Source organism: Typopeltis vanoorti, chromosome 1, assembly GCF_054136105.1.
Source record: "Typopeltis vanoorti isolate ZY-2024b chromosome 1, IOZ_Tvanoo_1.0, whole genome shotgun sequence".
NCBI lineage: Eukaryota > Metazoa > Arthropoda > Arachnida > Uropygi > Thelyphonidae > Typopeltis > Typopeltis vanoorti.
In genome coordinates, this window is record NC_143549.1 from 166,623,803 (window position 1) to 166,642,536 (window position 18,734).

The 18,734-nt window shown below is 35.0% G+C and overlaps 1 protein-coding gene across 2 annotated transcripts in view; it reads right to left on the bottom strand.

The window, feature by feature from the left end:
• The window catches only part of Mvb12 (multivesicular body subunit 12-like Mvb12), a 171,363-nt gene extending 153,123 nt beyond the window's left edge, over positions 1-18,240 (bottom strand). Inside the window, exons 1-2 of one of the 2 annotated variants that reach the window (XM_090395250.1) lie at positions 17,999-18,240; positions 15,770-16,095 (exon numbers count right to left, since the gene is read on the bottom strand). The gene's annotated coding sequence lies outside the window, so the exon portion shown is untranslated. The remainder of the gene's footprint in view (positions 1-15,769; positions 16,096-17,998) is intronic. The other variant, XM_090395241.1, reaches the window with a different exon arrangement.
• Positions 18,241-18,734: the final 494 nt, after the last annotated feature.

An 18,734-nucleotide genomic window follows, 5' to 3' on the forward strand; every position in this document is an offset into this window, starting at 1 on the left:
GCGACTGTCAAAACAGCATTTTCATATTTTGCTGGATGGCAAACATTTGTAACATATACTGGATATTCAAACTTTAAAGTTGATTACATGTTTCATTTTGTTTATTTTCAGAAAAAACCATTTGCACCCGAGTATAATATTGAAAAAAAAGCTAATCAAAAAAACAAAATCTGTCAAGTATTTGGGCCTCCATATTGATAGCAATTTGAAGTGGAACTCCCACACCACTTTCTTAACAAATAAATTCAGGTTCATAATTAACAGAATATATTACGTTAAAAAATTTGTAAATGCAACATTCTTAAGATGTTTATACTATTCCTGGGTAAATTCCTCACTTCAATATTTTGCATTACCTGTTGGGGTGGAGACTATTATAACAATCTGCTTCCATTAATAAGAATACAAAACAGAATTAGAGCCATAACTACTACCGACTTCGTACGTTCAACCAATGATTTGTATGTCGTTCATAATTTCCTACCACTTCAGAAACTATCTCTATGGTTGCCTACTATATGTATGTAAAAAGAAACACGCTGAAAGTTTCTTGGTATATAATGTAGATTATGGATTACGCTGTGGTCGAAACATGCTTGTAGTACCCAAGGCAATCAAAGAAATTTTTCATAAATCATTCGAGAACCTAGCGACAAGCAGTTATAATAAACTTCCAAATGAAATTAAATCTATAACCTCAGAACATACATTCAGAAAAAGATTGAGAAACTACCTCATGGGATTAAATAACGTTGACATTTACTTTAAACGCATAGTATAAGAGATCATTGTAACTCATATATCATAACCAATTAAGGTATTGATATACTGATTGGTTCATTCAATTAGGTATTAATATATTAATATGTACTTCATTATAACCATAAGGAAGCCCTCATAGACGTGGTCCCTGGACTCTCAGCAACTGTTTTTGAGCTAATTACTTCTCTCGTAACCAGTATGGCTACGGCCCTTGGTTACACATAAACTAACTTACATTATCACTAAAACCAATAACTTATTATAATATAAAACAATTCGAAATATATTATACTCTACTTGCATATGAGAAAACTTTTTATTAACTATAATAAAATAATAGCCAAAAATAAGTGTTAGTACCAACAGAATATGATAGTAATACTTGAATTTTATTCTATAATACAGTACTGTACATTGAATTATACAAGTTGAATAGTATAACATGTATATCTTGTATACGTAATGTGAATAAATTGTTAAACTGTATATACAATGAGTGCATATGGAAGAAGCATATATGATAAGATAAATCTTACATACTCAATAACATATTATAAAAGAGATTTTAAAGGTAATCTGGTGGCACACAAAGTGCCACCCTCTTTAGCATTAGAATGATAGCAGCTCAAAATGTATGTTTATTACTACTATTATCATCATCATAAATAAAAGATACCAAGAAATTATATACTTGGCTTAATCCATTATCCAAGTGTAAGCAAACAAAGTTTGGGCCTGAAGTATCTTTCAGGACTGAGGCATTTGCTTACACTTGGATAATGGATTAAGCCAAGTATATAATTTCTTGGTATCTTTAACCTATAATATAACCAAGTGAAAAACTTTCAACTATTATCATCATCATATGACTTTCAAGAAGTCACAAGATTCATCATTATCACAATGCACATCACACCATACCTAAACACCATCACACTAGGCCACGTTTTTTCATGTGTTGCATATCTGGCAGTAGCTCACTTGACTTTAACATGGGACTAGTGGTGAGCTATAAGGGTCTCGCACGAGCCCTTTGTTAAATTTTTCTCAAATTTGCGAGCCCCTTGTTCTTCTTATTTAATAATCTTAGTAGAACTAGAAAATACCACCGTGGAATGTATACATGCTACTATAATTGCTACTTTAAATTCATGTGGATTTTCTTATAACTATATAAAAAATCATTTCATTGCATTTTGTTCTGATAGACTTAGTGTAATGTTACAAAACAAATCAGGTGTTGCAATCAAACTTCTAAAAAAATTTCCCAATGGTGTGATTTGGCATTGCGCTCATCGTTTACACTTAGCATTAGACGATTTGATAAAAAACATTAAAGAAATAAATCATTTTGAAAAATTTATAAATAAATTATATGCTTTTTATCATCAATCGCCAAAAAATCAACGAGAATTAAACACGATTACAAAAGACCTTGGTATCAAAATTTTAAAGATCGGCCGTGTGTTTGGGCCATAATGGGCAGCTTGCAGTTTACAAACGGCTCTTGCTTTGTGGAGAAATTACCCAGCTTTATGCAAGCATTTTGCATCGAACGATAAATATAAGGGCTTTTTAAACAGACTTCTCAATTTGGAATTTTTAAAAGATCTAGCATTAATGATTGATATCCTACAGGAATTATCTTATCTGTCAGAAGCTACAAAGTCGCAATATAAGTATTATAAGGGCTAAATTAGGCCTTTTTTTTTTTGCTCGACGATGGGAGCACTTGGTTAAAATTTCCATAGCTTTTTCAGGCGCAAACTTTGTTTGCTTACACTTGGATAAAGGATTAAACTAAATTTATTATAGTCTAACCAAGTGAAAAATAAACTTCCAACATCTTTCTCTAAATCAAGAGTAATTCAATAATAAGGTTGAACACCTATTGGCAACTCTTATAGGTAAATAGGACCTCTCCTATTGCTTCTTCCTTAGCATCTCCATGTTTGGTTCTGCCTCCCACTGATGAGACCTCAATAAAGGTTGAAACCAGTCTGGATAGTGGCCCTTCCCTTAATGCATAGCAGTATACATGTCTGCAAGGATGTGCTTTGCATTATGGGAGATACTGAGACAAGGAGTGATGACAGCTTGGTCCACCTTTGCTCAGGGTTGCCGGTGTTGCACTACCTTACCTCAGTCCTGAAGATATTTTCAGGCACAAACTTTGTTTGCTTACACTTGGATAAAGGATTACACTAAATTTATTATAGTCTAACCAAGTGAAAAATAAGCTTCCAACATTATTCCATAACTATGATCAATTAGCTTGCCCAGGGTCTCAGTACAAAGCATTACCTAGACCAGAATACTCTGAATATATCAGAGATCATTAGTTTCCATCATAATAGCTCTGAAATTAGGTCAAATTGTTAAAGAGAGATACTGACCTTCCAACTCCAACATATTTCAATCAAATTAACTTCAAATAATAGCGACAATTTCCAATCTTTCGAGATTTTTTTAGGTGTTTATTTAACTATTTCCTCTTATGTAGTAGGCTAAATAGGGTCATGGTGAAAACCTTATATGCACTATTATATGTTGTGCAGGATGAAAATTCAGAGTTCCTGAAAGTCCAATATGAGAATGGCTACCAACCTTCCATTGAAAATCTTATAAAAGTTTATATTCCAGACAGGATTTGAACATAGGTCTTTACAACCAGATCTCAATATTTTTCAGATTTCTTATAAAATTTATTGTGGGCATGCTGTAGTCTATAAATCTGAAGTCTTCTGTAAAAACAAAATGCTGGAGATCATTTTTTTTTTTTTTTTGTGGATTACTAAACTATTATTTGAGTAGCAGAGAATCCGACCAGGGCTTCTAACCTAATGTCCAATCCTCACCTTCTCGTGGTGCACCACGTTGGGTATCTACCTGGATACTGAACGAACGAGGATGGGCTAGCAATTTGGGATTTAGCCGACCAAATTGTATTCTTATTGACTTGAACCAAAATACAAAATGATGGTACAATATGACAAAATTCCATGCCAGCTGGGGAGTCGCCTGGTTAAACAAGGCCCCCGTTGTTTTCACCAGGGAACCAGGGCAAACAGCAAAAGGTCAGCTACTGGTACAAATCTGAAAACACACCCCAACTCAACATCACCAGAGTTAAAGATCGATAGTATCAATATAAGAAGCCTGAACAGCAAAGAAATGGAGATAGCGGAGGAATTAGATAAGTACCAGATCGACATAATAGGGGTGACTGAAACAAAAATGACAAAAACTAATGAGATCTTTCTGAGCAATAAATACAAAATGTTATATTCAGGAAATGATAATCAAGGAAAAGAAGGAGTAGCCATAGTATTCAACACAAAAGACGAGGCTCATCTTCTTGAATGGTAGGCAGTGTCAAGTAGGGTGATTTGGGCAAATATCAGAATGGGGAAACTGGACAATGAGACTTATTTATGCCTATGGTCCCACAGAAGGTTCTACTAAGGTAGAAGTGGAGGAATTTTTTGAGACTCTAGAGAAAGCTACTGACACAATGAAAAAGGAAAAGTTGGTCCTTGTTGGAGATCTAAATAGCAGAGTAGGAAGTGATTGTCAGACATACAAAAATGTTTTGGAAAAATTTGGAGAAAAGAGCAAAGCTAATAATATTGGCAAATACTTGTTGGATTTCTGCTCAGGACATGAACTAACACCATGTTCCAAACATAAAAATGTGCACAAATTCACATGGAGAGAAGAGGCAAGGAATAAGAAAAGTCTCACTGACTATGTTATTGTTGATAGTGATGTTTTCTCCATGGTGCAGGACACCAGAGTGTACAGTGGATTTGAAATTGAAAGTGATCACTATTTAGTCTTGAGCAGGATAAAATTGAATTTCATATTGAAAAGAATAACATGTAATAAAGTTTTAAAGTGAATAAAAGTTGAGCAGCTATCAGATGTCAACTATAGACTAAAATACACAAAGATTATTGAAGAAAAAATTAAAGAGTTTGAGAACAGGTACCAAACCTTGGAGATTAAGTGGCAAGCCTTGAAGGAAACCTTGATTGATTCAGCCAGAGATGCATATCGTGAGGTTGTCTGCAAGGATAGAAAATAAGTGGCAAGCCTTGAAGGAAACCTTGATTCAGCCAGAGAGGCATGCGGTGAGGTTGTCTGCAAGGATAGAAAAATCAGAACTCCATGGTGGACACAGGAAGTTAAAGAGGCAGTGAAGGAAAAGAAGAAAGCATATCAAAAGTTCCTGGCAAATAAGTCAGCTTGTGCTCTTAGAGAATACAGAGACAAATGTAAGAAAGCTAAACAGTGTAAAACTAGCTAAACAAAAGTCATTGGAGGACTTTGGCAAGAATATTTTCCCCTCTTTCCACCCGAGCGGGTGGAAAGAGGGGAAAATAGTTCCACTGCATAAAGGTGGTTCCAAGACTGCTGTTGTAAATTACCGACCGATTAGCATGTCAGGAATCATTATCAAGGTCTTAGAGAAAATAGTCAAGAGGAAAATACAAGATTGGATAGAAGAAAATGGGATACTGTATCGGCGACAGCATGGTTTTGTGAAGGGTAGGTCATGCCTCAGTAACTTGCTCACGTATTATAACACAGTGACGGCTGAACTGGATAAGGGTAATGGGTTTACGGTGATTCTACTGGACCTTGCCAAGGCCTTTGACAGGATTCCACATGGAATTCTAATCAGTAAATTGCAGCATATGGGAATGGACATAGGGTTGGTGAGATGGATAGGAGGGTGGTTGACGGAGAGATATCAGAGAGTGGTTTACTCGGGAGTAGAGTCCACAAGACGGCCTGTGACTAGTGGTATGCCACAAGGATCTGTTCTTGGACCACTGCTGTTTAATTTGTTCATAAATGATATAGGAAATGATCTGAGAGGAACAGTTCATTTGTTTGCGGATGATGCGAAGTTGGGTAGGGCAATAGTGAATGCAGATGACGTCAAAATTTTGCAGGATGATTTGGATAGATTGGAGGTCTGGGCTAAGGAGAATGGATGTCAATTTAATGTGGCAAAATGTAAGGTTATGCATTTTGGGGTGAAAAGATTGGCGGCAGTTTACTGCATTGGTGGAACCCAGCTCCAGGAAATTGATGAGGCACGAGATTTAGGAGTGTTGGTGGATAAGGAATTGAAATTTAGGGGACACATTGCAAAAGTGACCAAAACAGCTCATCAAATCACTTGGTTGCTGAAGAATACGTTGACAAGCAGAGACAAGCAAGTTATTGTTCCTCTCTATCGAGCCTTGATAAGACCCCATCTAGACTACTGTGCTCAGATTTGGTCACCTAGGTTTCTTCTTGATGGGGAGGAGGTGGAGAGGATCCAGAGGCGAGTGACCAAGATGATAGCAGGTCTGTGGAATGAACCATATGAGAACAGGTTGAGGATTTGTGGGTTGCAAAAATTGGTTGATAGGCGGAGGAGGGGAGATATGATTGAGACATTGAAATTACTGAAAGGTTTCTATAAAATTAATTCAGAAGATATTTTTGAGAACAGGGCTGGTTGTGGGAGGACTAGGGGACATCCATGGAAACTGGGCAAAAGTGTGGTTAGTAAAGGTGTTAGAGCTGGGTTCTTTACTTTTAGAGTAGTGAATGAGTGGAATGCGCTCCCTGAGTCTGTAGTGGATGCTGTGACAGTGAATGAGTTTAAGGCGAGGTATGATAGATACTGTATGAATGTCAGATAGTTGTGATGAATATGATTTGGGGCCTCCCTCGATGAGTCTAATGACTCCCTGGAGTTGCCCGTAATAATAGTAATAATAATAGTAATAAAATATGGAAATAGACAACAGAATCAATAAAGCTGGTATGGTAGGAAGTCAATTGAATAAATTCATATGGAACAAGACAGAAATTAGTCGGAACACTAAATTAGCTGTATACAAGACTGTATTCAAACCAGTTTCAACTTATGGATCTGAGAGCTGGGTCAGAAGTAAAACACTTGACCATAGACAAGAGACTGCAGATATGAGAGTCCTGAGAAAGATTAGAGGCATGAACAGATGGCATCAATGGCAATATCATATTAAAAACGAGGATATTAGGAAAGACCTTGACATCGTCAGCATCCAGGAATGCGTTAGCAGAGCTAATCTCAGGTGGTACAGTCACTTAAATAGAATGGGAGAGAAAAGATTAGCAAAACAAGTGTTCTCTGCCAGGTTGGCAGAAAAATGACCCAGAGGAAGACCAAGATATAGGTGGATTGATACGGTACAAAGTGCCTTAGATGATAGAAATATAAGATCTGATAATGTTGGAGTCTTGACAAGTAACAGACTGATTTGGAGGAAAATTGTAGATAGGAAGTTAGTAACTATGTAAATTTTTCATGTAGTACTATCATACCCTGTACACCCCTTAAGGGTACATGGCAGGAATTTGATGATGATTATTTGAGAAGACAAAATCAAGGATCTTACATATTGCATTATGTAATAGTAAGTAATAGAAATATTGTCCTCTGGAAACAAGATTCAGGAAAGATGCATATAACAAGTTAGTATTGGCCCATGATAGATAAGCCACATTGTAACAAAGCTCAGTTAATGTGACTGATCATTGTAAAGTCAAGCACTGTATTTGAGAACAATGTATATACAAATGTATATTTGAATGATTTACATTCATATTTAGACCACATGGGGAGAGGGGTAGCACTCTTCTTCCTCTGGCTTTGGTTGTCTAAGTGCCTAGTATGCGAGTACCGATTTCTTCCTCCATTCAGATTTCAGTTAGGCAAAAGGTAAGTATCACAGAATTGCATTAACAAAAATTGATAAGACTCGTTAAGACCATGAACATTTTGTAAGTAATGAAATAAGATGGCAGCTTATTCATTTATAACAGATGATCACAAACTGAGGTTTTCCAGCAATGCTCCACCACCACCAGTGTTTACAGATGTACCTTCTTGATACTGATGTAGATCTCATCTTCAACAGTGGAAGTTATTAAACTTCATTACCAAAAATAATCAAACTTGTTTGTTTCCTATTTTGAGACAAAGAACAATTTATTAATGTCATGATTTGCATGCCCTTGAAGAGAAGAAATGAATGGACAGAATGGAATGAAGTTATGCAACAACAACAACAACAACAAATAATATAATAGTAATGATAGCTACCTATCAACATGCATATTTTTGCAAATGATAATGCATGGTACTTAACGAGTACCATGCATTATCGTCTGTCATTTTGGTGATCAAGAATAGAGGTTAACTTGATTTTTTTTTTTAATTCAAAGGTGAATTTAATTGTGAAATGCTAAAAATGTTAATTTCTTCAGTAAAACAACATATCATTTGGTCACCTGGTTTTCAAAAGGATGGCATAGAGTCTTCTACAGTAATTCGCTCAAATTGAAATAGAAACCAAAAACTGATCCTTCATGATATTTGGAAGTCATTAATTAATGCATCATATTTAAGACCCCTCCTATACCAATCACATACAGAGCTTACACAACAATGTAGAGACTGCACATAACTTGCCTAATAACACATGCGATTAAACTACCATTCCAGTCTTGTTCAATTTATAGAAATAACAGATGTTAGAAAATGTTTAATATTTTGTTTTTTACTATGTTAAATAACTTCCTCAAGGTGCTGTCAGTCATATAGATAGTGAAACATGTCGGAGAAATACATCGTTTTAATAGAAAAAAAATGTCTACAAGTTAAAACCTGGTGATTAACTAGTTAATAATACAGATTGCATCTATTGCAGATCCTCTCTCCTAAAGAGGAGAGTCAGGACTAAGATTCAACACTGGATTAATAACAGCAACACTCTTTGATGGACAGCATGGGTTTGCTAATTGCAAAGATCTCTGATAAACTTCTGCATGACAAGCTGATTATAATGGGTTGAATAACAATTAGTGTGCTGGACTGGAGATTGGGTTGTCTGATGATACCAGCAAGTTTTGTATGAGGGAGCAACATTCCAAAAAAGTAAAGTCACCAGTGTCCCAAAGATCTGTGCTGAGCTGCTGTTGTTTAACTTGAAGGTTAATGATACTGGAGAAGGTTTGAATGGCAATATGCATTTTTTGCAAATAATACAAAGTTGACAACTGAGCAGTAGAGCAGATGTAGCTTTACAAGAGGACGTGAATAGACCAGCCAAAATGAGTGGGGTTCCCAGTTGCAAAGTATGAGATTTTAAAATTTGGGAAACAGATGGGAAATGCAGAGTATGCAATTGGTGAGGAGAACTCATCAGAGGAGGCAGAGATGTGGTATATAGAGTTGATAGTACACAAGGACCTGAAGTTTCATGGACAAATTTCTGAAATTATGAAGATAGCACAGCAAATTACGGCAATGATGTGTAGAAATAAGGATGTCCTCATTCCACTGTATAATGCTTTGATCAGAACACATTGACAACAGTGAGTACATTTGGTCACCTGGTTTGCAAGGATCCCATGACACCTGACTAATGTTGTTGCTGATTTCTGGAATGCTGAAGACAGATCGAAGATATGCAATTTACAGAGTCTGGTGGATAGAAGAAGGAAGTTGGAGGGATATGATTAAGACAAAGCTGGTAAGGGATTATTTCTAGATCAATGTGGTTGAGGTTTTTCATAAATGGAGAAAGGGTGGCAAGAGGACAACAGGCTATACCTAGAAGCTGTACAAGGAAGGTGGTAGGTAGTTGGAATGCAATGCCTGAGTGCTCACTTCAACCACTATCTCAAACTATTTCAGGTTTTTTTTTTTTTTTTTTTTTAAACAGGTACTTCTATGATTACGCTGCACTGAACTGGCAACCATAATTTCTCCACTTTCTGTGGTAGCTATTAACGGCAGCTGCACAATATCAATCTCTTTTCTGTCCAAATGCAAACACATGAACATACTTCTCCTTTATTCTACCTACTTCTGGCCTCCAGAAAACAGCCTTCCTCATGAAGTAGGTAGAATAAATGAGAAATATGTTTATGTGTTTGGACAGAAAAGAGATTTCCAACTCTTCAAGAATATTGTCAATATTTCTTCTTTTTCAATCCTCGCATACCACAAATGGCAACCATGTACTATAAGTTCCTCTACTCTCACATATACGATGGTGATGGTTTTCTCCTTCAGTCATTTCTGACCTTAGGTGATTTTATAGGCATTGCCCACAAAGTGTTCCTGGCGAGATATTTTTTTTTTTTTTTTTTTTTTTTTTTTTTTTTTTTTTTTTTTTACAGGGTGGTTCATCATTGCTTTCCCCATCCCAATTTTATCTGGGATCGGCATATGGCTGGGACATATTCATGACTATAATCCATGTGCACATATGGGATGCATATAAAATTTGCAAAAATATTTAAAAAAAAAAAAAAAAAAGAAGAAAAAAAAAAGATGAAATCATGCAAGGATAGTAGAGACAATATGAAATACAGTTGGAATACTGAATTTATAACAGGTTACACTTTTAACTATTTAGCTTGGCAAATTAAACATGGGGACAAAAAACAGTAAGGCTGATATGGATGGAAGCTAGCTGGATCGATGTATGTTAAATAAAAGAAATCAATTTATACTTGGCCAGCAGTAAAGATGATAATCTGATGGACTGGAAAACTTGGTTAGAAGCAAAACAACTTAGCAGACTAAAGATAGGCAGATCTGAGAAAATTCAGAATGAATAGGTGGCAACAATGGCAAAGTCATATTAAAAATGAAAATATAGGAAAAGAACAACACTATTAATATTTCAGCATATAAAAACAGAGCTAATCTAAAATTTATGTCCACTTAGAATGAGATATGAAAGATATGCCAATAGGCTGGATCAAAATATAGGTAGATTGATGTGTGATAAGATCAAATGGTAAGAGCTGATCAAATCAGAGACCTCACAAAAGACCAACTTAGTAAGAAAGTTTTATTAAAAAACTGGTCATGAACTCTTAATTGAGTTAGATTGTCATAATACCTAACACACTGCTTGAAGGTATACTCTAACAGTTACTGGGGAGGTGATAAAGATTAATTTGTGCAACAGGATGAAAGAAAGTAAAATGTCTGAAGGGGAACAATAGAAAGATTAATAGTAATTTAAGTGCACATACATACCACACATGATTGATATGATATTGTGATGGTTATATAAATGAAAAAGCAAGGGAAAGATAATAATGATGTATCTAAGGCTGCTAATAAGCTCAAATGGGTTATATTTCTTTCAAATTCAAAGTCAGAAATAAGAAGTCTGTAGCTGTGATTGAATCAATTTGCAAATAGTAGCATGGAAAATTTAGAATCTTATGGTCAAGAGAGAAGAGAAGGTTGTACAGAAAAGAATGTAAGAGCAGAAGAATAAAAGAGATGGCACCAAGTTCTGGAGTTGTTTGATATAAGGTCAAACAACAAGATGCTTTACAGTTGATTTACTGAGTTATGAGATTAAAAACTACTTACTTATGCTAAAAAGTGGGGGGGGGTCTAGAAAAAAAGTTCTAGTTGATGACAAGGATTGAACTAATTAATACACTGATCTGGTATTACTAAAGTTTACCATGAGACTAGAGAAATACAAGGTAAAAAGAGAAATTATCCTATAACTAATAAAATGAATTCTGCAGTTTTGGGGAGAGAGAGCCATCTCAGAATGATAACACTAAGGGATATATATGGTCCTGGGAGTGACAAGGTATCTGAAGGTATCAGAGGTGAATAGATGCATGATAAGCGATTGATCACGGAATTGGGGATGCAAGTTCAATGTTGCAAAATGTAAGGTTTTAAAATTTGGAAAACAAAGATGGGATGCAGAATTTATGCTTGGTGAGAATATATTGTTGGAGGTAAAGGAAATAAGAGATCTGGGGGTGATAGTAGATAAGGATCTAAAATTTAGGGGGACACTGACGTGTAGAAGTAGGGAGATTCTTGTTCCACTTTGATTAGGCCACACATGGACTATTGTGCCCAGATTTGGTCACCAGGTTTTCAGAAGAATGAAGAGATGTTGGAAAGGTTCCAAAGGCGACTGACTAAGGTAGTTTCTGACCTCTAGAATGTTGAGTATGAGGAAAGATTGAGAAGATGTAATTTGCAGAGTCTGGTGGAGAGGAGGAAGAGGGGAGATATGATAAGAGACCCTATAAGTTGGTAAGGGGTTGTTATAAGATTAATGGTAGAGAAGTTCTACAGAGAATAGTGGGAGATCGGGGGGGGGGGGACCAGAGGTCACCCTGGAAACTGTATAAAGAGGGTGTGAGTAGGCAGGTTTTTTCATGCAGAGTTGTGAATGATTGGAATGCCTTGCCTGAGAGTGTGGTGTCTGCAAGGAGTTTGAGTGTGTTTAAGACATGGTATGATGATATGTGTGTGATAAAAGGACCTCCCAAATGAGTCTGACTCCATGAGGTCTTGGGGTAATAATAATAAGAAGAAGAAGAAATACAGATAGCGCTGCAACAAACATAGGTTAGTTAAAGGAAAAGGCACAACCTTGTTTTAGCATTTAATTGCATTTTATAACAAAAATTGAAAGAGAAATGTCTTTCAATTACCAATTTGTATGTCTGAGGAGTTACTCTCTGAATTTCTCTAATGGGGAGAAAAAAACAAACTTCAATCCAGGTAAAGATATATGTGGTTCAGAAGCTGGGTTTTTCAAGAGAAAGGCACTATGGTATGCTAAGCTATATTCAGTGGACAGTGGAGATTGTAAAGTCTAAAGTAGGGACTGTGAAGAAATGTACGCATGTACCACGTCAGACCATTCAAAACAGGATATAATAAACAACCAGTAATCTAGCAAAAAAAAATGAAATAAAACCACTACAAGATTTTATCGCTTGATATATCTTCAGTGATAAAATACATTTCAGTATCAGTATTTCTAATAAATTTGCCACTCATTGCATCTAATGAAAGATGCTCTGTTGTCTTCATATGGTGTAATGTTGGGGAGGGGGATAATGCACGTGTTGCATTTCTTCAGAAGGAAGTAGACAGATAAGGGCTGAAAATCACTGCAATTTTTATATATTGTCCATTGCATTATTTTTGCCCACTGCAAAAACAGAAAACATGGAGTTACTACGATAATAAAATGAGCAAACAATTGGAAGCAATGCTGCTGTTCTCCCATTGTGTAAAATATTCATACTTCAGCTCGACAACTGTACGCATATTAATCACATGCTTTGGAGAGGGGGGATAACAAATTGGACTCAAATGTTAGGCTATGAAATCAGAGTTGAGGAATAATGTGCAAAGGCTAAAAGAAAGATGGTATAGACAAAAAAAAAAATTATTATAGAGTTCTGTGTCAAAATAAAGGAGTATTTTTTTTTGATATGTTGAGTAATAGCAAGTAAGTGAAATGCACTGATCAAGTGCAAAGTGAACTGAAACTGCTGTGACAGGACGGTCATATAAACCTTATGACCATATCAAAGACTGATAAATAACTATATGAAAGTCAATTTAGAGTGTATACTATTCTTAAAACTATTTGATTAATTACTGAAGTCTGGGTTGCCCAATAACGGTAATACTCATCTCATCTTCTTTATACCCTCTGTTACCTTGCGGTGTCGAGGGTCCATTGATCATCGGACCTCTATCCGTTTACAGGATAAGGTGGTCAGCCCTATGCCCCGGTATATCCTATGGTCTGTAGTGTTAAGTTCTCAAGGCCAGTTTGCCTGCTTTGCGGGATGAAAAACCTCAGAATAAACTGAGGAAAAAACCCTGCTGTCCACGCCCAAGACTGGCTAACTTGGCTATGGCTGAGGAAGATCCTTCAGCTCCTCACGTCTCCGACGGGAATCGAACCTAGGACACTCCTTCCCCAGGCATATGGTTGCGAAGCGCATAGCCACTAGGCTAACCGTGCGGACACGGTAATACCCTACTTTATATTATCCTCTACATATAAGCAAAAATAAAGTTTGCGAAGTTTAAAATAATTATAAATGATATGATAACAATAATATATGCATCGCTTTCGAAATAAATCTGAAATTAGAACCAAAAATTATAAATAGCTTGTTTCTAATTTTTTTTTTATATATAAGTCTATACACAAGAGGTTGGGGAACAACTTTCCACACATCAAGGATGTGCAGAAAGAATAAACTGATTAACATTGGATTTGACTGGCTAATGCGCCTCCCACGATGAGTCTTTTGACTCCATGGAGGCCTGAATAATAATAATAAACCAAGCTATACATTATGTATTTAAAAAATCAACAACCAATAATAGGTATTTTTATGCGACTCCTATTACAAAAAATTGTCCACATATAGAATACTAGTGCAGTAGTGGGATGATGGTTTGAAAATCTTATTCTACTCTACTCAAGAGATAACACATGAACTTTTCAAGCTGCTTTGGAACTTCGATAAAAACAGAGTGGTGGTGGTCTCACATTGGGAAATAAAATTATCTACTACCTAAAGACATCCACAAACATCCATAATCACAATGGGATTCAAACATACAGCCTGTTGGAGAGCAGGTATGCTATCTGCTTGGCCAACTAAGCCAGCAATGACAATGAATCTTTATTAATAATAATAGTAAGGATAATAAAGACTATTCAGAATGGCTGAAGTGTGCTCAAAATTTGCCACGGTGATCGCTAACCCCTGATAGGAGATGGCACTCAAAGAAGAATTAGTAAGGATAACATCAAGTGACATTAATTTCTCAGTCCCGCTTCCTTTAAAAATTTGTACAATGACAATTTCCTTGAATGAAAACCAAGGATTATTGTTTTATCACAACCCATTTTTTCTTCCTTAAAGCTATCCATAACCATCTTCCATTTATATATTAGGCCAAGTCCTTTACTGCAATCAAATTATCTTTTCTCAAAGTACATTTTGCTATATAATTCATTGGTCATTCCTTTTCTAATAGGAATAGTGCATATTACAATGGTTTGATTGGTTATAAGAAATAAATTCTGGGTTGCCAGAAGGGGGGAGGGGAATCCTTTCTTCTTTAAGACTAGTTTACTTATTCCTACCAACAAGATTAATTCCTGCCATCAGAAACAGGATTTGACTTAATTGATGGGTTTCTTTCCCACATAAGCAGGAGAAAGAAACACATCTAAGTAGCTCTGCCACATAAGTATGGCAAAATTACTGTCAAAAGATGCTCTCTCAAGGATTCGATAGTGTTAATTTGCAATGGATGTGATATTATACATGCAGAGTCCAAGGTCTTTGAATTATAAGTTAAATGCCATTGCAAACTATCATCAAGAAATTTAAAATGACTACAATTATAGTTTATGGAGCCCTTTGTAAATGGCATCTGCTTCTCAGGATTGTTTGAAGAAAGAACTGTTTCAGGCTTGATTCTAGTCACTCACTTGAGGCATTTTTCTAGGGCTTTTTTTTTTTGGCAGGCTCCCTGGTTAGTCAATGTTTGGCATAGGTAAGTAGGACTCCTCCAACTTCCTAGAAACCAGGTTTTTTTCTATCTCAATATCAACTACAGAACTCCACTATTATACAATAATAAATGTGTAAAGATTTAGAGCCACAAGATGGTAGCAGTTGTCTGCAGTTTCTTTCTCTCTCCCCTCTGAAAAGCCTTGGTTCAATAACAGCACAACTTCACTATCAGAGAGGGCATGAAGGATGGAGACTAGCTGCCCACCTGTCTTCAAAAAGTTAGGGCTAGAGAGGCTCCACCTACTCCAGTTGGGAAATGAAATGTGTTAGAGGATTTATTATATTTATCAATAGTTGCTCAAATATTGACATGCCTAAATGAAAACCCACTTCAAGAAACCAATAAGCCATCAATCTGTTTTGACTCTTTAGTAATGACAACTATTTTGCATGAAAATTTAGTAATGAAAAGCAAAATATTTTTAGGATCTAGCCCTCTTCTAGTTAAATTGGAATGTTTCTTACTGTTTTTTCCTTTTGTACAATGTTTAGAAAACTATTAGTTTAACATTGAAATGTGCAATATGGATGAAAATAAATTTCTTACCTGTTTACTTGTGGCACCTGCCATGGAAAAGAACCCCTTCGTATGAACTTATGGTAAACAGACTACTTTCAAAATAATATCTTTCATGATTACCATTCCACTTAATTCCCACAACTTCAGAAGGTACTAATTCCTATTGAGTGACACAGTTGGGTTCTAGAACAGCAAGAAATGCTGGATGTTGTCTGAAGATGAGTTTTGTAGCTGTGGTTTATGACTATGCTTATACTTTATTGCACAGTAGATTTAGATGTGTTCTGGATTATACTCTTTCACAAATGACTGCTGATGTGGTCTTCTGCACAGAGAAAAACAGTTCCAGATCGCTAAATAAGAGAAATGCAGTATTAGCTAAGGTGCTATCTTTTATTTCATTGTTACTATCCCAAAGAATCCAGTGTACTGTAATTGGCCATCTGCCATTAATAACTATGAGGTGTCACATCTGTATTTGATGCATCCAAGTGAGCAATACTTATGTTTTCTGGGTAATCCTTGATGAAAAAAAAATTATATACATACAATGCAATTCTTGAACTATGCCAGTACCATTATATCTGACAATTCTTTAACAAGTTATACTATTTCCTGACCATGAAACATCATTTAAACAATAATAATGAAAAACATAAGCAGGTGACAACAAACCTGAATAGTATATGTTAGAACATTACTGGCTGATTAAATATAAATGCAAAAACAAGAAAAATGTGAAGTTATTATGAGAATATAAATGCCTACCATATCATCTTCTGATGATGCAAAAATGAAATGAATGCTAATGAAAGAAATCTCAAAAAAAGTGAGAATTTACCAATTGCTCAAAAAAAAAAAAAAACATCGAAAATAAGACATCACTGATAACGTTAATTTTCTGTCATATACTCGAAAGTATAGATATAAACTTATTAGCGAGATATTCGGTACAGAGCAGGTTAGAATCCAGAAATACTCCTTGTCTAATTACTTGATTCACTGAACTAAATGCTTTCAGTTTGTGAACCGAATGTCTATCCCAAAAGTTATACCTAACAAATGAAGATTATGTGTTATCTTAATGCACAGCAAACCATATGACATTTGAATATATTTTCAAAAAATTTACTAACACTTACATCTATTGAATATCATGAACTATTAATTCATGAGCCAATAATTTTAACTAGTATGAAAATAAATTACTTATCACAATAATGCTATAAACAGTAATTACAGTATACAAGACTGACCTAAGAAATTCACAATGCCAGATTCCCATAAATGAAAAACATAAACCCTCAAAACGTTTTCTTTTTTCTATTACATAAATAAAAAATTCAAGATATTAATAGCACATAAATAACCTGATAAAAATATATTACAAATGGGTCTCAAATATACTAAATAATGGGGGAAAATGAAATCATTTTCATAATTACTTAAAATTAAGGCTTGATACGAGTAAGTCAAAAATTTGCATATGTTAAATATGTCAGAATACAAGCGATTTTGAGTAAAAATTAAGACTACATGAAGTCTTCAAATATTTCATTATTAATGGAGCCCCATCTACTAGAATGATTTCTAACATTCTTCCTTTGTGCGAACATTCATCCAGTACATGCAAGATAAATGAGACCAGTAATATAATTCGGAATTTTATAATTACTAAAAGAAGCGCCTTAGAAGGCATCAGAACTCTGTACTAAACATTCTTAAATTAATAGTATAAGTAATGTGCAAACAACACTTTGCTTTCGTCTACTAAAAAGTGAAGAGGTAAAAAATCATTTGCTGCTATTAAAATGTGAACTAATGAAGATATTTTGCGATTAGCAAGATAAAACTTAGTAAAAAATAAAAATCAGAAAAGAAATGCAAATCATTTAACTGCACTTCTTTTAAGGAAGTGGAAAAATCGCGCCAACTCGCACTGCTTTTCTAGCTAATGCAAGTCTAAACATTTCCAGCATAGTGGTGTATTTAAAACTGGTATCGTATATCGTACGATCCTACGCCTCTTACGTAAATGTATGCATAAATAAGCATCATTTAATATATTCCGTTTTATTACATACATGCATATAAGTATGTCTTAGGCACTTATGCACACAACAAATATGCATATACGTGTTCACTGGTAAGAGAAGATTAAAACTTCAAAAGCATAATCAGGTAATTTGAGATCACAATAACAGATCAGAACTGATACTATTCCAAGAAAATGTTGTTATTAATTCGAATACTTACTTAACAGAAAGATACATATAACATAATATGATATTCCCAAAAGAAATTACATAGTACCAATTCGGAAATTCAGAAAGAGATGAGCAAACTATAACATCACGGTTTATTTTGAAGTATACAGATGGCACACTGTTTTCTTTGTTTTTAAAGATATTTCAAGAGTAGCAAAGTTTAGCTACCATAACATTTTCTTTTTACTTATATTACGCGTCCAAACTACAGATTTTTCAGAAGACAGCTGACTTCCGTCTACTTGAGCGACATCTTTCAGAACAATATTCTTCTCACTAAAGCATGAAGAACCACGTTTAATTTAAGCTAAACTGTGCAACAAATTTCAAATGTCAGCGAACTTCTTTTTTTTTTTAATCAAGGGCAATAAGTCATATTCATTTCTCTAATAGCCACAAACTGGTTAAACATAACATCCAGGGGAAAAAGAAATAAATAGCTGTACATTTTTATTAAACGACTTCCTAATTTTCAAATTGTCAGATGTTAACTTTAGTAAATATTTTATTTTATTTTTTCCCATAATTTATAAAATAATTAGTATCTGTTATATGCGTTTTCTAATGTGTAGCTAAGTGTGAATAATAAATGATATAAGAAATAATTTGAAATGAGATTTTCAGTTGTTTGCTAATGATGATGCTGAAGTTGGATAGGGTAATATTTAAACCAAACCTAGTTCAAAAACAAACCAGACTAAAAGTATACAATACATTAGCCCTAC